Raw genomic sequence first — 22,167 nt, 5'->3', positions numbered from 1 at the left:
CCCTCATGCTCCTCATTTGTCAAACACTCCTGCCCTCACCCTCAGTCTTTGGCAAGCACAGATGACTTTTCTGTCCCTATTGTTTTGTCTTTTCCAGAATGAGGTATAAATGGACTCATAAAGTGTTCAGGCTTTTGAGTTTGGCTTCTTTCATTTAGCATAAGGTATTTGAGAGATTCATTCCTGTAATTGTACCTGTACTTTGTTCCCCTCTGTTATTGAGTAGTATTCCATTGTATGGATGTATCACCATTGGTTTATCCATTCTCCAGTTAAGGATATTTGGGAGTGTGTACTCTGTGCTGGCACTGTTCTTGCCCTTATAAGTCTCATGGATGGAAACACGGGTCCTCTCATTCTATTATTGATTAGTTAATAACAATAAATTAATGAGCTCTAGTATTATCTAGTTCTATGGAGTTGAAGAAAGATAGATAAGAATAGCAAAGTTTCAGCCTCATATAGCTTATAATCAAAATAGGGAAACAGAACTAGAAAAGAACTATACCATATAATATAATAGGAAGTTTATAATGGAGTTATTCAGGAGATATTATGAAGGCACTATCGAAATGCCTAATTTGCTTAAAAGGATCCAAAATTTATTATATGTTGTATATAATAAAACATAGTAAGTTATAGCATATTAAAATTGCTTCACTTATTTGTGAAGTGTCTCAGAGCTGAATTTTGTAATATGACTTGACAATCAAGCGTGAATATAGTGGGTGCAGTGCAGTGAGGGATATTACAGATGGAGGGTGTCTTTGCTCAGTCAGAGGAGAGGAGGAGCACAGCATTGGAACTGTGAAGTGAGAAAGGTAAATAGCTTACATATATACATTTTCTATTTTTACACACACTTGATTCAGAAAGTGAGGATAAAAGAGGGGACAATAAGTTGAGGACTCTCTGTGAGCAGTAAGGTATAGATGTCTTCTTCCCCTCACCCTGCACTCTGCAATCTTCCACAGTCACAGTGAAATTGGTCTCTGAAGCCAACAAGGGACCTGTAGTAGGTGCTGCCACATTAGAACAATGATCAGATAAGTATCCACAAAAGCTCACAGCATTAAGATGTACAAAGGAGCAATGCACCAGGGAGAAGTGTAGGGTCGTTATTAGAAGAGAGAGAGACTTTATAAGGCAGGGTCTTGGCTAGGGAAATGAACATCTTTCCAAGGGTCACTTTTAAAACAGCTCTTCCTCATTGTAAAAGTAAATAGAAAGAACAGGAAATATAAAATATCAAAATCAGCAGCCCAAAAAGTCAATTTTATGTCCACAGATGAGAAAATATGCCCAGGATAAACATAAACCTCAGGAAAGAGTAAGCCTGGGAGAAGGGAAGAGAAATGAGAACATGTAGTATATTGAGTCATATAAGATAATGACTAAAATGAGATTTAAGGGGGCTGAAGAAGAATTCTAAAAGCTGTGAGTCCACTATATGGCTGCCATTAAAAATGGAAGAGGGAACAAAAGCAAACACTGGAACAGGATATGTCAACTCAAAGAAAGAAAACACAAAAACAAATCAAACCAGGCATTACCCTTTAGGGTATTTTATTTTACTTTTGCTGTACTGGCCTTGCCTAAAGTACTTGCAATGTTTAAAGATGGGAAGTACTGAAAAAGCCTTGATGGACTCTAAAAAAGTGGCTCTAGGGCTGTGTTAGTAATACACATATTTGAGAAAGCAATTCTGAAGTCTCCAACAGCATTCAGTTTTTTCTATATATTATATAGACATATGAGCCAACTCTAAGCTCTAATCTAAGCTAAAATCTAAACTTAGTGGGACTTAAAGAGAACAATCATCTGTGGTGTCAGGCATACTTTTTGGCTGTGAAGCTTTCCTTTCTAGGAAATAAGTCAAATCATAAAGAATCCCTCCTTGAAATCATTCAGTGAGTCAATGAGTTGCCATTTTCCGCAGGAATAAATCCAGAACCTGGTCCTTGAACTCAAGACTGGCTCTGACCTAGATTCTCAATTACAGTCTATGCAGAAGAGTTCATGTGTTTTTTATACACATATTGAACTTAAGTATACAGGAAAAGATAAAAACCACTTTTAGAGCAATCACATTTTAAAAATTATAATGAGTAAGAACTAAAAGAATCTACCTCAAGGCCACCAAGCCCTTTCCTATATAACTCTTTCCTTATGAAGATACAGGTCCATATAAATAAACTCACACAATTTTGCTATGGTTTACAAAGATGGAATTACTGTGTATGTTATAACATTACATATTATTGTATTACAGTTGTTCCTCAGTATCTGCAGGAGATTAGTTTCAAGACCCACCATGGGTACCAAAATCCTCAGATGCTTAAGTCCCACATTTTATCCATGGATTCCACCTTGGCAGATTCAACCAACAGTGGATCGTAAACATACTACCAATAATATGATGGAACCCATGTTGTTAAGTATAATGCAATTTTATTTTTTGCTTCTCCATGACAAATAATTTCTTCAGTTGACTTTTATTTCTTTTCTTTTCTTTTCTTTTTTTTAATTGAAGTGACTTTTATTTCTTAACTGTCTATTTAAGCCATCCCTGAATTTTAAGTTGGGCTGGTTTGTGTAAAGAAAAGTTTCTAATCATGTCTCAGGAGTGAGTTAGCTGTTTACCTTAAAAAAATGACTTTGACTTTCTGGGCCTTAGTCTCCTCATCTCTAAACACAATTTCTAAACTGTGTTACTGGGAATCTCGGCTGCTCCATGGAGGTGCTTGGGGGTCCATGCACAGTGATATCCACCAGAGTGGCTGTGTGTTTAGCTGTTATTATCTATTGTGCTTCTACATGAAAATTATTTTGGAGGAAAGTTTCCACCAGTAAATACATGGGAAGACAAATCTTTAAGTGATCTCCAAGTTTTTTTTTTCTTTCCTTCAACATCCTATGAGTCTATGAAATCTACCAGCTCATTGGTTCTCATCAGAGGATCAAGTCACTGTGTTTTGAATTTATCTAAGGATCAAAATCATCTCTAGAGGTTGTTTATTTTTAATAGAGATCCCTGCCTTTCCTTTTGAATTACTAAATCAGAATTGTAAGGGAGGAAAAATAATTGTCCTTCTGTTAAATTAAATTCTAAGCCCAAGAATGAGTCACTCCTGCCTTGGACGCCAGGTCAGCAAACAAAAACTTAAATGAATTTTGTGTCCCTGTGAAATGCTCTGCTTGACCAGAAGTGCAGAATATCCAGTCAGCCAAACACCAAGCCAAATCTGGGCTCTATGCTTACTTCCTTGTTCCTTCTCACTCCAAACTAGGTCGACTGTGTGGTACCCACAATCAGATATTTTCTATATATCTTGTTCTTTATTCTTTATCCTGTAAAAGCTTCTTAATCTCATCCAGTTTTGCAGTTCTCTGAAAGCAGACTGTCCACATCATGAATGTTAAATAAAGTTTGTTAATAGCCCTAAATTGTCTTCTTTAATCATTTTTTAACAATTTTTGGCAACGAAGAATGGGACCTGATTACTAATGGCCTATGGGACAAATAGATGCACAGGAGAGGCACCCACTGACCCTTTTATTTTTTTAATGTTTTGTAAAAATTATTTTATTTATTTATTATTTTTGGCTGTGCATGGGCTTTCTCTAGTTGCGGCTAGCAAGGGCTACTCTTGGTTGTGGTGCACGGGCTTCTCATTGTGGTGGCTTCTATTGTTGTGGAGCACAGGCTTTAGGCATGCAGGCTTCAGTAGTTGTGGCACGTGGACTCAGTAGTTGTGATCCGCGGGCTAGAGAGCGTGGGCTCAGTAGTTGTGATTCGCAGGCTCAAGAGCGCAGGCTCAGTAGCTGTGGCACACAGGCTTTGCTGCTCTGCAGCGTGTGGGATCTTCCCAGACCAGGGCTCGAACCCATGTCCCCTGCATTGGCAGGCAGATTCTTAACCACTGCACCACCAGGGAAGCCCCCTGACCCTTTTTGAGTTCATCGTTTCTCTCATTCTTACTGAGGATCCCTGGGTAATTCACTCTCGGATTTGCGTTTCACTCCCTTGTATGCAGCTCTCTTATCCAAACAAACATTATTTTAAAAATAATTACATAGGGCTTCCCTGGTGGCGCAGTGGTTGAGAGTCCGCCTGCTGAGGCAGGGGACATGGGTTCGTGCCCCGGTCCGGGAAGATCCCACATGCCGCAGAGCAGCTGGGCCCGTGAGCCATGGCCGCTGAGCCTGCGTTTCCGGAGCCTGTGCTCCGCAACGGGAGAGGCCACAACAGTGAGAGGCCCGCGTGCTGCAAAAAATAAATAAATAATTAATTAATTACATATACGTATATTTAAAAATAATTATGTATGTGTATATACAAAATAATTATGTACATGTGTATATAAAAATAATTATATGTATGTATATATTAAAATATACTTTTCAGAAAAGTTCTGAGGTCCTGGAAAGTTTCCAGCATTTGTTAAAGTTCTCAGAAATGTTCTGGGATCCTGGATAGATTCCAGGGTACTGACTTTGGGAGTCACAACAGGTGGTAGCCACTAGGGAATTCACAAAGCCTCAAGGTAAGTCCCTAGGATAAACTGCTGGAGAATCAAGGAAAATAAATTAAGACAAGAAAAGAAATTCAGACTGTTTACACCATCAAAATAAAAATCTAAGTTGGACCATTAAAAACCATTAGGATGTCCACCACCATAAAGACATCTCTTATGAAAGGACTAATAGCTCTATTGCTAATGGGACTCTCAGAAGCCAAAGCCACAAAGTGGGTGGATTGAACTTTTAAAAGCTGTTAGAGTGCTTGCCTCCTAACGCCAGTGCTAGAATAAGTTTATCACAGAATGAATTAGATCGAATTTGGCTCTGAGGGACCAAAGTCTTAGCTAAAGAAATGTCACCCTCCAGCTTCAAATAATTGAGAATGCCACTGTCCTGAGCAACTGCTTATTTTATGTTTAAAGACTGTGGTCCCGGAACTTGTAGATATCTAATCTACAAAAATGATAAAGATCTTACTAAAACAGCCTAGAATTACAATGGCTATTATGCGGAACGTTCCAATTGGACAAGAACTTCATTTAAGTACACTTGGAAGTAAGGGTTCCCAAATAAAGCAAACAGAATGGGCTACGTATTTTAATTGGCATGCCAAAGCCTCTAAAAGCCTCCAAGATTCCAAAATAGCTTAATTAAAAGATTCATTGCATAAGGCCAGTGAAAAACTAAGGATACAAGAGGTACCTAAAACAAAAGACTTTAAGACTGACATATGTTGGGGGGTGGTAGCTGGTGTATTGAATTAAAGCTATGCAGATGATGACCAGCTGAATGAGGAGGTACAGCTACTGCACAGGGTCGGCAGGGAGTTCCCTCCGCATCCAAGCTCCTATTTTGGGGAAATGAAAACTCTGGGGTCATTTCAATTGAAGATACAGTTTCAGTACACTCATACAAAGGAAGTAAAGTCACAAGATTTATTATGCGCAGATCTCAGAAGCCGGGGGAAGGGAAGTCCTCTGTGTCAAGTCACGATTGAGCAGGAGACAGAGAGCAGGGTAGCGAGCACTGTGGCTTAGAAGATGGTCGGCATGGAAATCTCTAACTTTTCTCAGGCTCAACTCTAAGTGGTTATTTTAAAAGGAGTCCTTCTTTATCCATTCCTCAAGAAGATGTGGTACATATATACAATGGGATACAACTCAGCCATATAAAAGAATGAAATAATGCCATTTGCAGCAACATGGATGGACCTAGAGATTATCATACTGATTGAAGTAAGTCAGACAGAGAAAGACAAATGTCATATGATATCACTTATATGTGGAATCTAAAAAAAAGGGTAAAAATGAACCTATTTACAAGACAGAAATAGAGTCACAGATGTAGAAACAAACTTATGGATACCAAGGGGGAAAGGGGAGGAGGGATAAATTGGGAGATTGGTATTGACACATACACATTACTACATATAAAGTAGATAACTAATAAGGACCTACTGTAGAGCACAGGGAACTCTACTCAATACTCTGTAATGGGCTATATTGGAAAAGAATCTAAAAAAGAGTGGATATATGTATGTGTGTAACTGATTCACTTTGCTGTGCAGCAGAAACCAACACACCATTGTAGATCAACTGTACTCCAATAAAAATTAATTAAATTAAAAAAATACATTTTTAAAAAAACTTTTAAAAAAAAGGAGTCCTGGAAAAAACAAATTTGGAAACTGTGGTGGGAATTCTAAGCTCTGGTTCTTATCTAAATGTCCAGACTCCAGCTGGGAGCAGGGTTGTCATACTGTAAAATGCTAGGCAGGAACTCAAAGTGGCTATTTTCTCATCACGTGATATGATTTCTCCTACTCCCCTCTATCCTCTTTTACCTGTGCGTTCAGTCTACTCATCCTCTATCTAAATTGCCTTTCCACTCTGAAGAGCCTATAAGACCATAAACAAAAGTCGGCCAAAGTAGTCGCCTTACAACTGCAACAGCTCCAAAGCCCTAAACCTAAAATATCTGGGCCTCCACCTTTGAACACTCTTAGGGGTCCATCATCACAACACTGGCCCAGAAATTGGTGTCTGTTTTGTAAGCAACTTGAACCCTAGAAAAAAAATTGTCTTTGAAGGTTTTGTCGAATTCTTCCATACCAACACTTCTACCCTCAAAGAAGGACCCCCATTAGGGCCCCTCTCAGGGTTGACAGGACTCTGAGGGATTCTCTGGTAAACTGCTACCAGTTATTCCTTTAAACAACCAAGTGGAAACTAAAATTAAAAATAATGGAAAACCTTGTTAAATTCTGGTAGCTACTGGGGCTACACCCTTTATTTTAAAACCCACCAATTCCAGACCTTGAAGATGGGATATGGGGAAAACGGCAGAAGCTGGCAAAGGGTAAGAATTCTTATCAAAGTTAGCTTTCTTAGATTTCTGACGTGCCCAGTCGAGAGAGGAAAAGAAAATGTCACGTTGTCCTTTCCTTATGCAAATTCAGACTCTTGTGAATTTGGTTTGGGGTACCCACTGGTTATTGATCTTCTTTCTCCCAGGGACAATTACTGACTTGTTTGCCTTGTTTTGTGTCCTGAGGACTTGGCCTGGCAACTATTAGATTAAGGCTCCCCAAATTGGAGCCAGACAGAAATGTGGGTTGCACTCTATTTACGGCAGGGGTCCTCCAAACTGTTGCCAGCTCTCAAGAGAATCCTCTAAGCCTGTCTTTCTTGTGGCTGTCTCTGGGAGTGGCTCTAGATTTGGGGAGACTAGTATCTTTTGCACCCTCTTCTGTGACACTTCTTGTGTCCGAGGGGTCGTTCAGTACTTCCAGGAATATTTACTGTTTGTCCTGGCTGAAACCTGACAAGATATTTGAAAGGATTTCAATGATCTTTCATGAATACTACACTGAGACCCAAAGAGGCAACTGTGACTGAGAGTCGCCCTAAGGCTGATGTTTTTGATCAAAACTCTTGAATGGTCAAGAGGATGATCAAATGAGGGGAACTATGGAAATAAAATTCTATGCCTAGGATAGAGCTGCTCCTGCTTGGGGTGCCTTGTTAGCAAAACACAATTTAGATAACTTTCCTGTCCTGTAAATGCTCTACTTGACCAGAAATGCTGTATATCCAGTCATATTCCTCCCCAGGTCATTCACATATGCAGGCAACACTGGAACCGCTATCAAAGGTACGAAGTGTGGGGCTGCCCTCCGGAAGTCAGATGAGTCATACCTATAACTTGATGTAACAACTAACAAGTTCTAAGTGTTTTACAAATATTAACTCTTAGACCTGAAGATTCTGATTTAGTAGGTATGCCATAGGCCCCAGAGAAGTTTGAAGAAGAGGCATTAGCATATAATTGGTTTTTTTAACTCTTCTTTCTATAATAAGCTGTACATGTAAATAATGTTTTTTGTTTGCTTTTGCTTTTTATACATATTGAGCGTTCTTGGTAAGCTAACCAGTAAAGGTGATTCTTGGGTGATTCATAATTTAAATTGACTTAAGACTGATTACCAGGAGAAAAGCATACACATTTTTTATAAGTTTTAAGTGAGATGGGAACCTTCATTAGGAATGAAAATCCAAAGAAATAGGAGAACCTACATGCTTTTATAGTAGGTTGAACAAACAGAGGCAGTTGTAGAAAAATAACTAAGCTATGTGGGGAGGCTAAAAAAAGATAATAATTATTTTAATAAGTTCTGTCTGTGTAGAATTCTCTTCAACTTCTTACCCTTGATGATAAAAATGTCACTTTCCTTCAGGTATAGGGAGGACATCTTTCACAGGGGAATTTCATCTCCTGCTTTTAAGAAAAGGAAAAAAAATTCAGATTGGTGATTTGTTTTGTTTTGGTTTGGTTTGGTTTTTTTGGGGTGGGGGTGGGTGGGTTGCTGTTTTTCAGTTGCCTCTAACTCAAAGCAGTCCTTATGCCAAAGTGGCATATTTTGAGATAGCATATTCTGTCACCCTTCACTACATACCAGTGTTATAATTTTCTAATGTATTATTTTACAAGCATGCCAATCTTGAGAGTTAGATAATTATCATACCCATTTTACAGATGATGGAATGAAAGCACAGAGTGTACAGAACATTAATGTAAAGTCACAAAGCTGGTAAATGTCAGAGCTGGAATTCAAACCCAGACTCTGACATAACAGTATACCGACTCAAATGTATATTGCCTCATTTCAAAGCTATTTGGAAAGCACCCAGCCCTGGCAGTGCTGCCACCATCTGGCAAAGGACTCCCTCCAGAAGGGAATAGAAGAAAAGAAGTAAAATTAGTAGCACTTGATTCAAGGGACTATATGTTACATAAGACTTCTACAGAGACCCCTGAATTGAAGAGATCTTGGGCTCAGAGGCAGAGTTGGGAGTGGGAGTAGTAAGGGAAAACCATCAGCTGCAACCCCCTGCCCTACTTACCATTTCCACTGAAGCTTGGAAATATGCTATGGTTGAAGAATATTTTTGCAGTAAGAAAGCTGGCTTTGGTCTAAGGTTTTGCTTAGGGAGCGAATTTAGAGAAGTTTCTTCCATTCATATTATCATAATAAATGGGAAATTTAAAAACTTTATCTAGTTTTATAATTTTCCAGAACCATCTGGAGTTGAAATTAGATGATGGTGTGAAGATTTGCAAAACCACACTAGGCAAACCTTTTCCCTACAAAATCTAAGCAGAAAATATTACTTATTTTTAAAATGGAAATAAAATTATGGGTCTATGGGAACCAACTACCTGGGCTTCAATCTTGCTTTTGGCTCCTGAGTTGGAAATTACACAATTAAATGTTCTTTGAGTGCAGAATCATAGCTTGAAAATGTGCTCGCCCTGGACTCCCTGTAACTTCTTCCCTGTATATTAGAAGTCTTTAAAAACATTTTAAGAAAAATAAAATATCAAGGTCATATCTAAAGCTTGATTCTAATTGTCACAATTGTGTCTGTCCAACCTTGAGATCAGGGAAGAAGTTGACCTTCGATCAGATGCCTAGAAAAGCCCACCCATCCAACTTTGGCGACTTTATTGACTTCTAGCTCTAGATTTGAGAAGAACACTTTTAAAGTATATCTCCCTTTCCTTTGGAGAGCATTGGTTTTAAAGATTTTCTCACTTTAGTAGACATGATCAGATAGGTGTCTATAACCTCTGTCCTCTGAAAGATCGTCTGATTGGCTTTTTCTATAAATTGGCTGTTGCGAACATCCCTACAGTGACTATGTCATACCTTCTACTCTCCACTTCCTCCCACCCCTTCAGTCATGCTCTTTCCTCGGCTTACCTCTTGCAATGGTATCTGACTTGCTGTGAATGTACAACTGCCATCAAATGAATATGAAAAGTCCAGCAATCCCTCTAATGCTTGAGTACAGAATACATTATGGCCCTGAAGCCCCTATGCTATTGAAGGGAGTGGGCTTTGAGCTCTTTTCGAAGTCAGTCTGGGCAGGATTTATGATTCAGCTACTTTGACTCAAATCAGGCTGAAAATTCCTGGCACTCGCACAATTTTAACTCAATTAAAATTTGGATTAAATATGTCAGGCCGTTCTTTTGGAAAAATACATTACCAAAACAGGAAAGGAAATAAAAATTCCTGGGATTTTCTTGAGCTTGCTGAGTGGTGGGGTGTATGGTGTATATCTGTGTTTTCATGTGTATATGTTTCTTTCCCAATTAGTCTGTATAAATCTGATTGAAGTGCTATTAAAATGCCATGAGCATGTTCCTTATGATAACTGTTTATTTTGAATTATTTAATTCAATGAATGTAAACTGATGCATAAAATGAGTTACTTGTATGAAATATAATTATACCACTAAAAATCCCAATTAATTGCATTATTCAGTTCACATCAATACCAAATCTAAAATGTGGAACCATTTTATTCCATTTAAGTTGGGGAAAAAACTAGCACTGTTTTTTAAAAATGAGAGTTGAAGACAGGGCCTTTGTTGCTATGATTATGTTTGTGATTTTAATTGCTGAGATATTCATGTTTGAAAAGTATCTGCTGTCAAAGCAGAGAAGCAGTAAATGCTCATAATGCTTTTCGTACAATGGCAATTACTTTGACAATCATTTTGAGAATAACCATAATGGTTCCATTTAGTGCGTGTTCTGTGAAGCACCATCAGGGTCAGTATAATGTCTATGAGAACGTCTGATAGAACAGATACTTCTATTATGTCATTCCCATTGATGTTATGGAAGGGAAAGTGGAGACCTGAACCCTGAGATAATGGAGGAAAAAAAGGAGCCTTTATTATGCTACTATTATCACATCTGAGAGACACTCTCTTGGGAAGCCATGCAACAGATTTTTAATGTTGTTTTTCTTTTTTTTTTTTTCCGGTATGCGGGCCTCTCACTGTTGTGGCGTCTCCCGGTGCGGAGCACAGGCTCTAGACGCACAGGCTCAGTGGCCATGTCTCACGGGCCCAGCCGCTCCGTGGCATGTGGGATCTTCCCGGACCGGGGCACGAACCCACGTCCCCTGCATCGGCAGACGGACTCTCAACCACTGAGCCATCAGGGAAGCCCAATGTTGTCTTTCTTTAGAAAACTGAAAAAAAAAAAGAAACCGAGTTTTTGAAAAGACATGCAAAATCTCTGGGAAATGTTGAGTTATAAAAGCACATTAGTGAGCTGCCTCTCTAATATTTCTTAAATGAAGTCCTGCTTGGAAACTAGAGGAAGGCTAAAATGAACTTTCTGGCCCATTTTGATTCTCAAATAATGTGATACAGAGAAGCTTTTTGAAAACCTAGAGCAGTTAACATCATCCTTGAAATAAAAACTGAAACAAAACATTTGTAAAAACCCAATCAATCCTAATTAGTTTACTCAGTTCCAAAATATCTAAAATAGTTTACCTATTTTTGTCCTCCTCCTATTGAGAATGCTGTAAGAGAAAACTTTTAGAATGGAGGTCAAGAGAGGCAAGAAACATTTCTGGGCTTCTGCTGCTCCTTTCAAGGCTAGACGGAGCAGGCCCTAAGGATAGGCTGGCTTGTAACGTACCTATTGTGGCAGTGCTGGCAGCACAGGTACAGGAGGGGCAACTATTAATTTTCACAAATTTTGCAAATCAGTTGTTCAACGAAAGTATGATTTGGAAATAAACTGTATAAACATAGAATTAAACTATATTAAAGACAAAAGTAATAACTATTCAAACTCATCAATTCCTAACTAGTTAACTACATTGTATTGTTATCTGTGCTCTCAAGATCAATTTTTGTGTATTTTATCTGTATAATGAAAACACCATATAATGGTGTGCCACTGCACATTTCTTCCCAAAACTGCGTTGGTGACTTCTTGGTAGCTTGAAATCAGCTATGGAGGGAGTATTTGAAAACAGTTGTGGTGGTAGTATTTATATTACAGATATCAGGTATTGGCAAATGCTACAAACCAAGAGTTGATTTATTGTCTTGTTGATGATCTACACACAAGAAAGTGATGGAGAATATTAATAATTCAGATTCAACTTAAAAGTATGTAGTGTTGATTAAAATGTGGACCTAAGACATTAACAGACATGTCATCAAAGAAGATATACAGATTGGCAAATAAGGATATGAAAAGATGCTCCACATCAAAGAAATGCAAATTAAAACAACAATTAAATATTACTAAACACCTATTAACATGGCCAAAATCCAAAACACTGACAAAAGCAAAGGTTGGTGAGGATGTGGAGCAATAGGAACTCTCATTCATTGCTGCTGGGAATGCAAAATGATTCAGACATTTTGAAAGAGAGTTTGGTGATTTCTTTCAACACTAAGCATAGTCTTACCATATGATCCAGCAATCATACCCTTTGGTATTTACTCAAAGGATTTGAAAGCTTATGTTCACACAAAATCCTATACATGGATGTCTATAGTAGCTCTATTCATAATTGCCAAAGCTTGGAAACAACCCAGGTGTCCTTCAGTAGGTGAATGGATAAATAAACTGTGGCACATTCAGGCAATGAACTATTATTCAGTGCTAAAAATTGAGCTATCAGACCATGGAAAGACATGGAGGAATATTAAATGCATATTACTAAGTGAAAAAAGCCAATCTGGAAAGGCTACATACTGTATGATTCCAGCTATATGACATTCTGGAAAAGGTGAAACTATGGATACAGTAAAAAATTAGTAGTAGGGCTTCCCTGGTGGTGCAGTGGTTGAGAGTCTGCCTGCTGATGCGGGGGACATGGGTTCATGCCCCGGTCCGGGAAGACCCCACATGCCATGGAGTGGCTGGGCCCGTGAGCCATGGCTGCTGAGCCTGCGTGTCTGGAGCCTGTGCTCCGCAACGGGAGAGGCCACGGAAGTGAGAGGCCCACGTACTGCAAAAAAAAAAAAAAAAAAAAAAAAAAAAAATTAGTGGTTGCCAGGGGTTGGAGGGGAAAAACGATAAATAGGCAGGGCACAAAGGATTTTTAGGGCATTGAAAATTCTCTGCAGCATGATATTATAATGATGGATATATGTCATTATACATTTGTCCAAACCCATAGACTGTACAACACTGAGGATGAACTCTAATGTCAACTCTGGACTTAGGGTGATTATGATGTGTCATTGTAGTTTCCTCAGGTGTAATAAATGTACCACTCAGGTGGGGGATGTTGATAACGGGGAGGCTGTGCCTGTGTGGACCAAGGAGTAACTGAGACATCTCTGTATCTTCCTCTCAATATTTTTGTGAACATAAAACTGTTCTAGGGCTTCCCTGGTGGCGCAGTGGTCGAGAGTCCGCCTGCCGATGTAGGGGATACAGGTTCGTGCCCCGGTCCGGGAAGATCCCACATGCCGTGGAGCAGCTGGGCCCGTGAGCCATGGCCGCTGAGCCTGTGTGTCCGGAGCCTGTGCTCTGCAACAGGAGAGGCCACAATAGCTAGAGGCCCGTGTAACGCAAAAAAAAAAAAAAAAAAAAAAAAAAAAACTGTTCTAAAAATAAAGTAACAAAAAAGTGTGGGTCTATAGGTATAATTTGCTACAAATTGTAACAATTTACAAATTATTATAAATTGGAGGAATAGTCTTCCGGGATCTGAAACTATTATACAGTTCAGCAAAGAAATCACTAGTCATTGAAAAACTAGTGAACATAGTAGTTTCCAACATACATCTATATTGTTTCACTTTTATCCAACTAATTAACATAAACAAAAATACCAATCAGCATTCATGTAGGGATTACACTTGTTCATCACTGTCTGTTTATGGATACAAACATTGCACCAAAATCAATGAAAGCCTTTTGTGAGAATCAATTGGCTCTAAGAATTTATAATAAAGAAGATTTTATATTGTATTATTTGTAAATAGCGTGCTGAATATCTTTTTATCAGTGAATTTGTAATACATATATGAGTGTGTGTGTGTACATGCACGCACATATTTTTTCAGAGAACATGTTGTTAAGCTAAACACACCACTGTGTACCTAAATGCTATAATTTCAAATAATCTAGCCTAGATTACCTCCCACTTACCTATTCTAGGCCTCAAATGACTCCATTAAAGATTAACCCATTAGCTTAAAATGTTGAGCCCTTTCAAAAGTCAACTATTTCTCGACAGGGTATTGATGGATGCTCAATTATATATACTTTAAATTGGAATTCATATATCAGATATGGGTTCATTTTAGTGCCTTATAAGATTTTTCATATTGAGATTTTATGATTTTTGAATCATAGAAAGATAAAACTAAACGAAACTTGGAGGAAGAATCTAAGGCTCAGAGAGACAGATAATCAAGAAATCACAGAACTATTTAAATAATAAATATTGAGTTAATTTATTGAAACCACATTGTATGCTATGGTCTAAATGTTTGTGTACCCCTCAAATTAATATGTTGAAATCCTAACCCCAAAGGCAATGTTATAAGTATGTAAGGCCTTTGGAAGGGGACTAGGCCATGAGAGTGGGGTCCTCATGAATGGTATCAGTGCCTTTATAGAAGAGAGTCCACAGGGCTCCCTCGCCTCGTCCACATGTGAGGACACAATGAGGAGAGCGTGACCTGGAAGAGGGCCCTCCACCAACTATGCTTGCACTTTGATCCCAGACTTCCAGTTTCTAGAATGAGGAGCAATATGTTTCTGCTGTTTATAAACCACCTAGTCTATGCTATTTTGTTACAGCAGCCTGAATGGACTAAGACACTATATGTCATTCAGTATACTAGGAACTTTATATGAATTATTTTATTTAATTCTCCCATTGGTCCTCTGTTGGTACTTCATTTTGTCCATTTTACAGATAAGGAAACTGAGACTAAAAGACTTTTTATGAAGTTTGTCCCCAAGTTCCCAGAGCTGAGTTATAGAACTAGGATAAGGTCCCAACTGTATAATTAAAGACCCTATTTTCCCCCAGCTTTAGTGAGATATAATTGACATATAGCATTGTATAAGTTTAAGGTGTACAACCTGTTGATCTGATACACCTATATATTGCAAAATGATTATCACTGTAGCATTAGCTAACACCTCTCTCATGTTACATCATTACCATCTCTGTTTTATGATGCAAATATTTAAGATTTACTCTCTCGGCAACTTTCAGGTAATAATACAGTATTATTAACTATAATAATACTTTACATTTGATCCCTAGAACTTTTTTTTATAACTGAAAGTTTGCGCACCTTGACCAACATCTCCCCATTTGCCCCAGCCCCCAGATCCTGAGAACCATCATTCTTCTCTCTCTTTCTATAAGTTTGGCTTCCACTTATAAGTAATATCCTACAGTACTTGTCTTTTTCCATCTGACTTATTTCACCTAGAATAACGCCCTTGAGATCCATCTGTGTTGTCGCAAATGATAGGGTTCCCTTCTTTCTCATAACTGAATAATATTCCTCTGTGTGTGTGTGCGTGTGTGTGTGTGTGACATATTATTTATTCATTCATCCATTGACAGACACTAAGGTTGTTTCCGTATCTGGGCTATTGTGAATAATGCTGCCATGAGCATGGAAGTGTAGATATCTCTTTGAAATCCTGTTTTCATTTCCTTTGGGTATATACCCAGAAGCTAGAATTCTAGATCAGATGATGATAGTTGTATTTTTAATTTTTTAAGGAATCTCCACAGTGTTTTCCATAGTGGCTGAACCAATTTTCAGTCCCATCAACACTGAACAAAGGGTTCCCTTTTCTCCACATCCTGCCAACACTTTTGTCTTCTTGATGACAGCCATTCTAAAATGTGTGAGGTGGTATTTCATTGTGGTTTTGATTTGCATTTCCCTGGTGATTGGTGATTCTGAGAATTTTCATTATCTGTTGGCCCCTTGTATGTCTTTTTCAGAGAAATGTTTATTCAGTTCCACTGTCCTTTTTTTTTTTTTTTTTTTTTTTTTGCGGTACGTGGGCCTCTCACTGTTGTGGCCTCTCCCGTTGCGGAGTACAGGCTCCGGACGCGCAGGCTCCGAACGCGCAGGCTCAGCGGCCATGGCTCACTTGACTGGCCGCTCCGCGACATGTGGAATCTTCCCAGACCGGGGCACGAACCCGTGTCCCCTGCATCGGCAGGCAGACTCTCAACCACTGCGCCACAAGGGAAGCCCCCACAGTCCATTTTTAAATTGGATTCACTGGGCTGTTTATTTTGTTCGTATTGACTTGTATGAGTCAATTTGTATATTTTGTATGTGTTATTTGTATATTTTGGATATTAACAGAAGTATTATTTGTAAATATTTTCTCACATTTCTTAGGGTGATTTTTCATTTCATTGGTTGTTTCTTTTGCTGTGCAGAAGATTTTTTGCTTAATGTAGTCTTACTTATAATATTTTTTTCTTTTGTTGCTTGCACTTTTGGCATCATATACAAAAAAAGCATTGCCAAGATCAATGTCAAGGAATTTTTTTCCTTATGCTTCCTTCTAGGAGTTTTATAGTATCAGGTTTTACATTTAAATCTTCAATCTATCTTGAGTTAATTTTGTGCATGGTATAAGATAGGGGTCAAGCTTCATTCTTCTGCATGTGGTTATCCAGTTTTTGCAACACTATTTGTTGAGATTATCCTTTCTGCATTGAGTATTCTTGGCTCACAGAGCCTATTCTTTATTCTTTACTTTATACCACTCTTAGACTCCAGAACTTTGATTACTGAGTTAGGACTTATCATGCCATTGTATGCCATTTCCTGTACTATAAGTATTACTTAACATAAATAAAGGGAGAAAAAATGATGTTCTGGATTGTTAATGGATAGGAAGATGTTCATAGATTGAGATCCAGGTCACTCCAATGTTAAGGAGTTATGTAGAACAGGAGAAACGAAGAAAGGAGACTACCGCTGTAACGAGGGCCACAATAGTGCTGCATAAGAAACAATCATAAAAATCTCAGCGGTATATAACAATAAGATTTTGTTTAGCTTACAAGCCTTAGAATTAGCTGCCCTAGGCTGGGCTCAGCCAATCTTGACTGGACTCAACCATGTATATGCAGGTTGGTTAGAAGCTGTGTTATGGGCAGGGTTGGACAAAGACAGTGTATCTGCAGCAGCTCTGTCCACATGTCAGACCTTCTGAGACCACTGGACAAGTCCCAGCATGTCTTTCTTATGGGGATGGCCTTTTCAAGTCTCTGCTTGTAAAACATTTGTTAATAAACCATTGGCCAAAACAAGTCACATGCTTTAACCCAAACTCAGACAAAGGAGAAATAAGCTACACCCATAAGGGGAAGGCATTGTAAAGTTTTTCTGCAAAGATGTATGCACTGGGGTAGTGAATGATTGTATCTATTAATACAATCTACCACAGAAACTAAGGCTGAATGGCCAATGACACTGGAAGGAAACAGAGTGTTTCACTGAAAGCCAAATGAAGAATATGTGTCAGGGAGAACACGATCGTCTATTCTATGTGAAATGTTGCTGTTAGGTCAAGTAAGATGAGGACTGAGAATTGAACATTGGAGGTCATTAGTGGCTCTGAAAAGAGCAGTTTCAGTACAGGGCTGGAGATAGATTTCTGGTTGGCAAAGATTTAGGAGAGAATTGGAGGAGAGAAATTGAAAAGAAGGATTATAAATAATCCTTTCATAATTTTTGGCTACAAAAGAACATTTAGTAATGGACTAGTATCTGACTGAGAAATGGGGTCAAAGAAGATTTTTAAATTATTTATTTTAATATGAGATAAGTAATAGCAGGTTTATATGCTGATGGGGGTCACTCAGTAGATGAGGAAAAATGTAGTACAAAGAACAGAGATTTGTTTGCATAATGTCTTTGAACAGGCAGGATGAGATAGGATCTAGCTCATAATTGGAAGGACTGTCTTTACCTAGGAGCCTGGAGAATTTATAGAAGCAATGGTAGAATATATGCTGATACTGACTGGGTAGCTGTGGTCTTGGGGGTCTGTAGAAGTTCCCTAGTACACCACGGACTTCCGTCTCTGGAATTCTGTAGTATGAAAGTGAGAGAGCCGTCAGCATAATCACCTACAACTGAACATTTTCACTTTCTATGGCAGCTCTCAATTTTACTTTATATGACTTTCACCTAGCATATGTATGTATTGAAATAGTTAATAAAACATTCTTCCCTCCACTCCAATTACAAGAAATCACATTAAAGCACATTCATTTCTCAATGTTGCTTTAGACCTGAGAGTTTAAAAGTCTTTTTATCCCAACTGAACCAGCTGCATGGTTAAAATTACTCTTGAAGTAGCACTTATAGGATTAAACATCAGTAACATTTAGTGACAAGAATCAACCACTCCCTTTGTAGAGACTGGATATTAAGAGTTTTCTTTTTCCTGAAGCTACATCTTGATTGACACAATGGATAAGAATCCCCAAGTACCCTTATAGGAGTCAAAGAAGAAGAAAAAAACTAAATTAGGAGAAAAATAAAAGATAACGATAAACAAAATATCCTGTAATATCCTAGGACCCAAGTGGAAATTGCCAAACAATGCTATCTGCTCTCTTTATTATGGATTTTGTTTTTAGAAAGCAGCAAAAGATGTGTCCCTCCTGAAGTACTTGTAGTCTTTAACTGGAGTCTCCCATATTCAGTCATAGAATCTCTGCTTTTTTTTTAAAATCTTCTGCTGTCAATGAAAGCACACTCTTGCAATACTCTGGGGTGACCTTGTTTTCAAACCTGATTGCTTAGCCCGATGTTAGAATGAAAAAAGATAATGCTATAGTATAAATCTGTCCTTATAATAAAAAATTGGAGGTGGTGAATGGTGGCAGATGGATTCCAAACTGAAGGAATGCATCCTCCATATGTTTTGTTATTTAAAAACCAAATTCTATGCCAGGAACAAGATGGACATTTGGGACACATTTGGCCAAGGGTCTTGTCCTCGTTGTTGTCATTGAGACCATCCTTGTAACCACAGGTTTCCACACATATGTTGCATGGTCTGACCTCAGCCTGCTTCCTTTGCCAGACCTGCTGTGAGGCTCTCAGTAATCATCATCACCATCATGATCATCTTCACTATCATCTTCATCACCATCATCATCCTCTTCACCATCATCTTCATCACCATCATCATCATCATCATTATCATCATCATCTTCATGATCATCTGGGTATTTGTTTGGGTGGAAATACTGCACTGTTTTCTAACTCTGTACTATAGCCTGGTGTGAGAAAAACATTTTAAATGATTGCTTTAAAGCTGAGCTATCTTGGATGAAATTTTGAAATTTATTTCCTTACTAAATCTACATATTGATTAAAATTAAAACCAGTCTTATAGATAAGCTAAAATGATTTTCTTTCTATTTTGACTAAAATAGATAACCAACAAGGACCTACTGTATAGCACAGAGAACTATACTTAATATTTTACTATAATCAATAAGGGAAAAGTATCTGAAAAGAATTTATCTATCATCTATCTGTCTATCTATCTATCTACCTATCTATCTATCTATCTATCTATCTAATCTCAGCCCAAGAGCAGTTATCCCAGGCAAAATCATGTTTCTAGAATCCAGGACTGAGTGTTGATAAGAACCGTAGGGAAAAATGCTTGGTACCTCAGTGAACAGGTTAGATGGAGAAAATCTTGGTTTCAGATTTGAGATGCTAGCTTATGCTGATTGTCTGGAATAGTTGTATGAGTGACTTTAAACTCAACTGGGAGAAATCTCCCAGTGAGAGGTGAATATTGACACCCTGTATTGGGGGAGGAGGTATGCATACTACCTTCTCTCTCTCTGGGAGTGGTATTTAAGATCCCACCACTTTCTTGCAAAGCTTAGAAATTTGTTCCAATCTCTAGGTTATAAGTTTCTTTCTTTCCCATCTTTTATAGACAACCCCCCTTAATCACCATTCACCTTGGTACACTCTTTCTGGCATCCCAGTGCTGCATTGAAAGTGACCTTAATCTTGTCAGTAATAATGACAGAGCCTCTCGCACTGTGGTTCGCAACTTTGGCAACACATTTTATTGTCTAAGGAGCTTTAAACTACTGAGGAGCACATCTCCCCGTAAGGGGTTTGCAGCCCAATTTGGGCAATGGGAGTTTTAATAGCTTCCCAGGTAACTCTAACTACAGCCAGGATAGAGAGCACCAGCTTTACTTTGGTGAGCGAGTATAGTTACTTCAGGACCCACTGGCAACTTCCATCACTTCTTGCTTTGGAATAGCTATGGTGGGTGAAACCCATTTCCTATGACTGTTTTCTCCTTGAACTCCGTATTTGTTCCAACTAGAGAATCACTTTTTGCAGATGCCTAAATTGTAGCTGCTATTGGTGTTAATAAAACTTGTGGTTCTAGAAATATGGAATGTCAAATCTTTGAACAGCATTTTTACTTTTTTGCCATCAACAGTAGGATATGCCTCTAATATTTTATTTCTCTTTGCTGTTGTTCTGTTCTTTCAGCACATGTAAACCTAGTACTGTTTGATGGATTTTAGTGCAATATTGTTTTCTTTTCCTTTGATTTTTGGTCCAGATATTCATCCTTCTAACACAACTCTTCTAGATTTTGCTACCAAAGCATACTCTAAGTCCTCTTGCAGTGAGATACAAAGTTCTGAGTCTACCAAATGCATCTATTGTTTACCTAAATCTTGTCCAACTTCACCCCTCTGAGTGAGATAATTCTATCCAGAAGGAGATGCTCTCCCATTAAATCAACATCCAACTCAGGCTTGGACCAGCTCTATCATTGCCCTACCTGACTGCCAGGAAAATATGCATCATCTTTGTTGGTATTTCTTTTAGAGTCATAATTCTATAAATTTCTTGGGTGTTGTTCTCTTAAGACACAGGAAATGTAGCTTCATCTTGGTAATGGAAAAAATCTACCTATAGTGCTTTAAATATTCTATAACAATCTTTCATACTGCCCATTCAAATTCATCCAGAATTTCTCTAACCACTGCTTTTACTGTCCAAACCTTTAAGAGATATTTCTCTAATTACTCTTACTATAAACTGTATCTGGTATTAAGATATTGCTTCTCAGTGGATTTCTGGACTTGGCTGTTTTTGGTAAAGTCATGTCAGGCTGCTCTATGAAAATATTCCTATCTTTCTATTTTTCATTACTTTGGACCCTGGTCTAGTAATATTAAAATTTTCCCTTCATTGCTTTTCTTATGCACTCAGTTTTCCATTTCATTTATGTCTGCTCAGCTGTTAATATTGTAGTCATCCTTCTAAGGAAATTTCTCTTTTCCTCTGTCTGAGAGTGATAGCAATAGAGGCCTTTGGAAAGGAAAAATGTATCAGTCTTGAAAAAAAAACCACCCTGGGAACGGTTCCAAATATTTTAAGGAAATTCCTGCTACCTACTCTGAGATTTCAATGATATTTGGAGTCCCATGGCAAAGAACATGACCCAACCTTAACAGCCTTTCTTACCACCTTTTCCTGTTTGGCTTGCTGAATTCTGGAAGAAATCTGTGTCTCAGAGGGGTATTTGGTTTACACCTTAAACACCCTGCAATGCACAGGGCAGCCTCTGGCAACAAAGCCTTCCAGAACAAACCCTGATAATAAATGAGGGAAGAAGGCAAAAAGAAATTAAGTAACTTTCCCAGACCTACAGATCAAGTTAGTGATGGATTATGCTAGACTCTGTTCTCTTCAACCACGTTGTACTTTACCTTGAAGGGCAATTTAAGAACAGGGTTCAGCAGGAACAAAATACTAAGGTAATAGAGAGAACGGTGTGTGTGTGTTGTGTGTGCGTGTGTGAGCATAGCATGTGTGCACGTGGTGGTCTTACTAGATATTAAGTATTCAGCTAACAGATATATTTATCTAAAGACCAACAGAAAAAGTCTATACTTATTAACTGGATAGATATTTGGGAAAGTAATTTTTTAAGTAGGACAGAATGAGGTTAGGATGATGTTCAGGTAGTGCTTGGATGCTAAGAGTAAAGGGAGCATGTTAATCCAAGAGATTGTAAAGGAAAACAATGAAAAGGGCTTGACTGATGAATGGCTATTCCAAGCTAAGGAAAGAGAAGAAGTGAAAAAAATGATTTTGCTATTGTAAACTATAAGGGCTAGGAGAATTATGGTACAATATACATAGACGGAAAATTGAGGAAATAATTTGGTTTGGGGAAAGAAACATTGTTTGATATGTAAATGGTACCCTGTAGCCATCTAGGGATAT

The sequence above is a fragment of the Grampus griseus genome (assembly GCF_964374135.1).
Source record: "Grampus griseus genome assembly, chromosome: 5".
Taxonomy (NCBI): domain Eukaryota; kingdom Metazoa; phylum Chordata; class Mammalia; order Artiodactyla; family Delphinidae; genus Grampus; species Grampus griseus.
The sequence above is the reverse complement of the archived record's forward strand: the minus strand, read 5'-3'. Positions refer to the sequence as shown.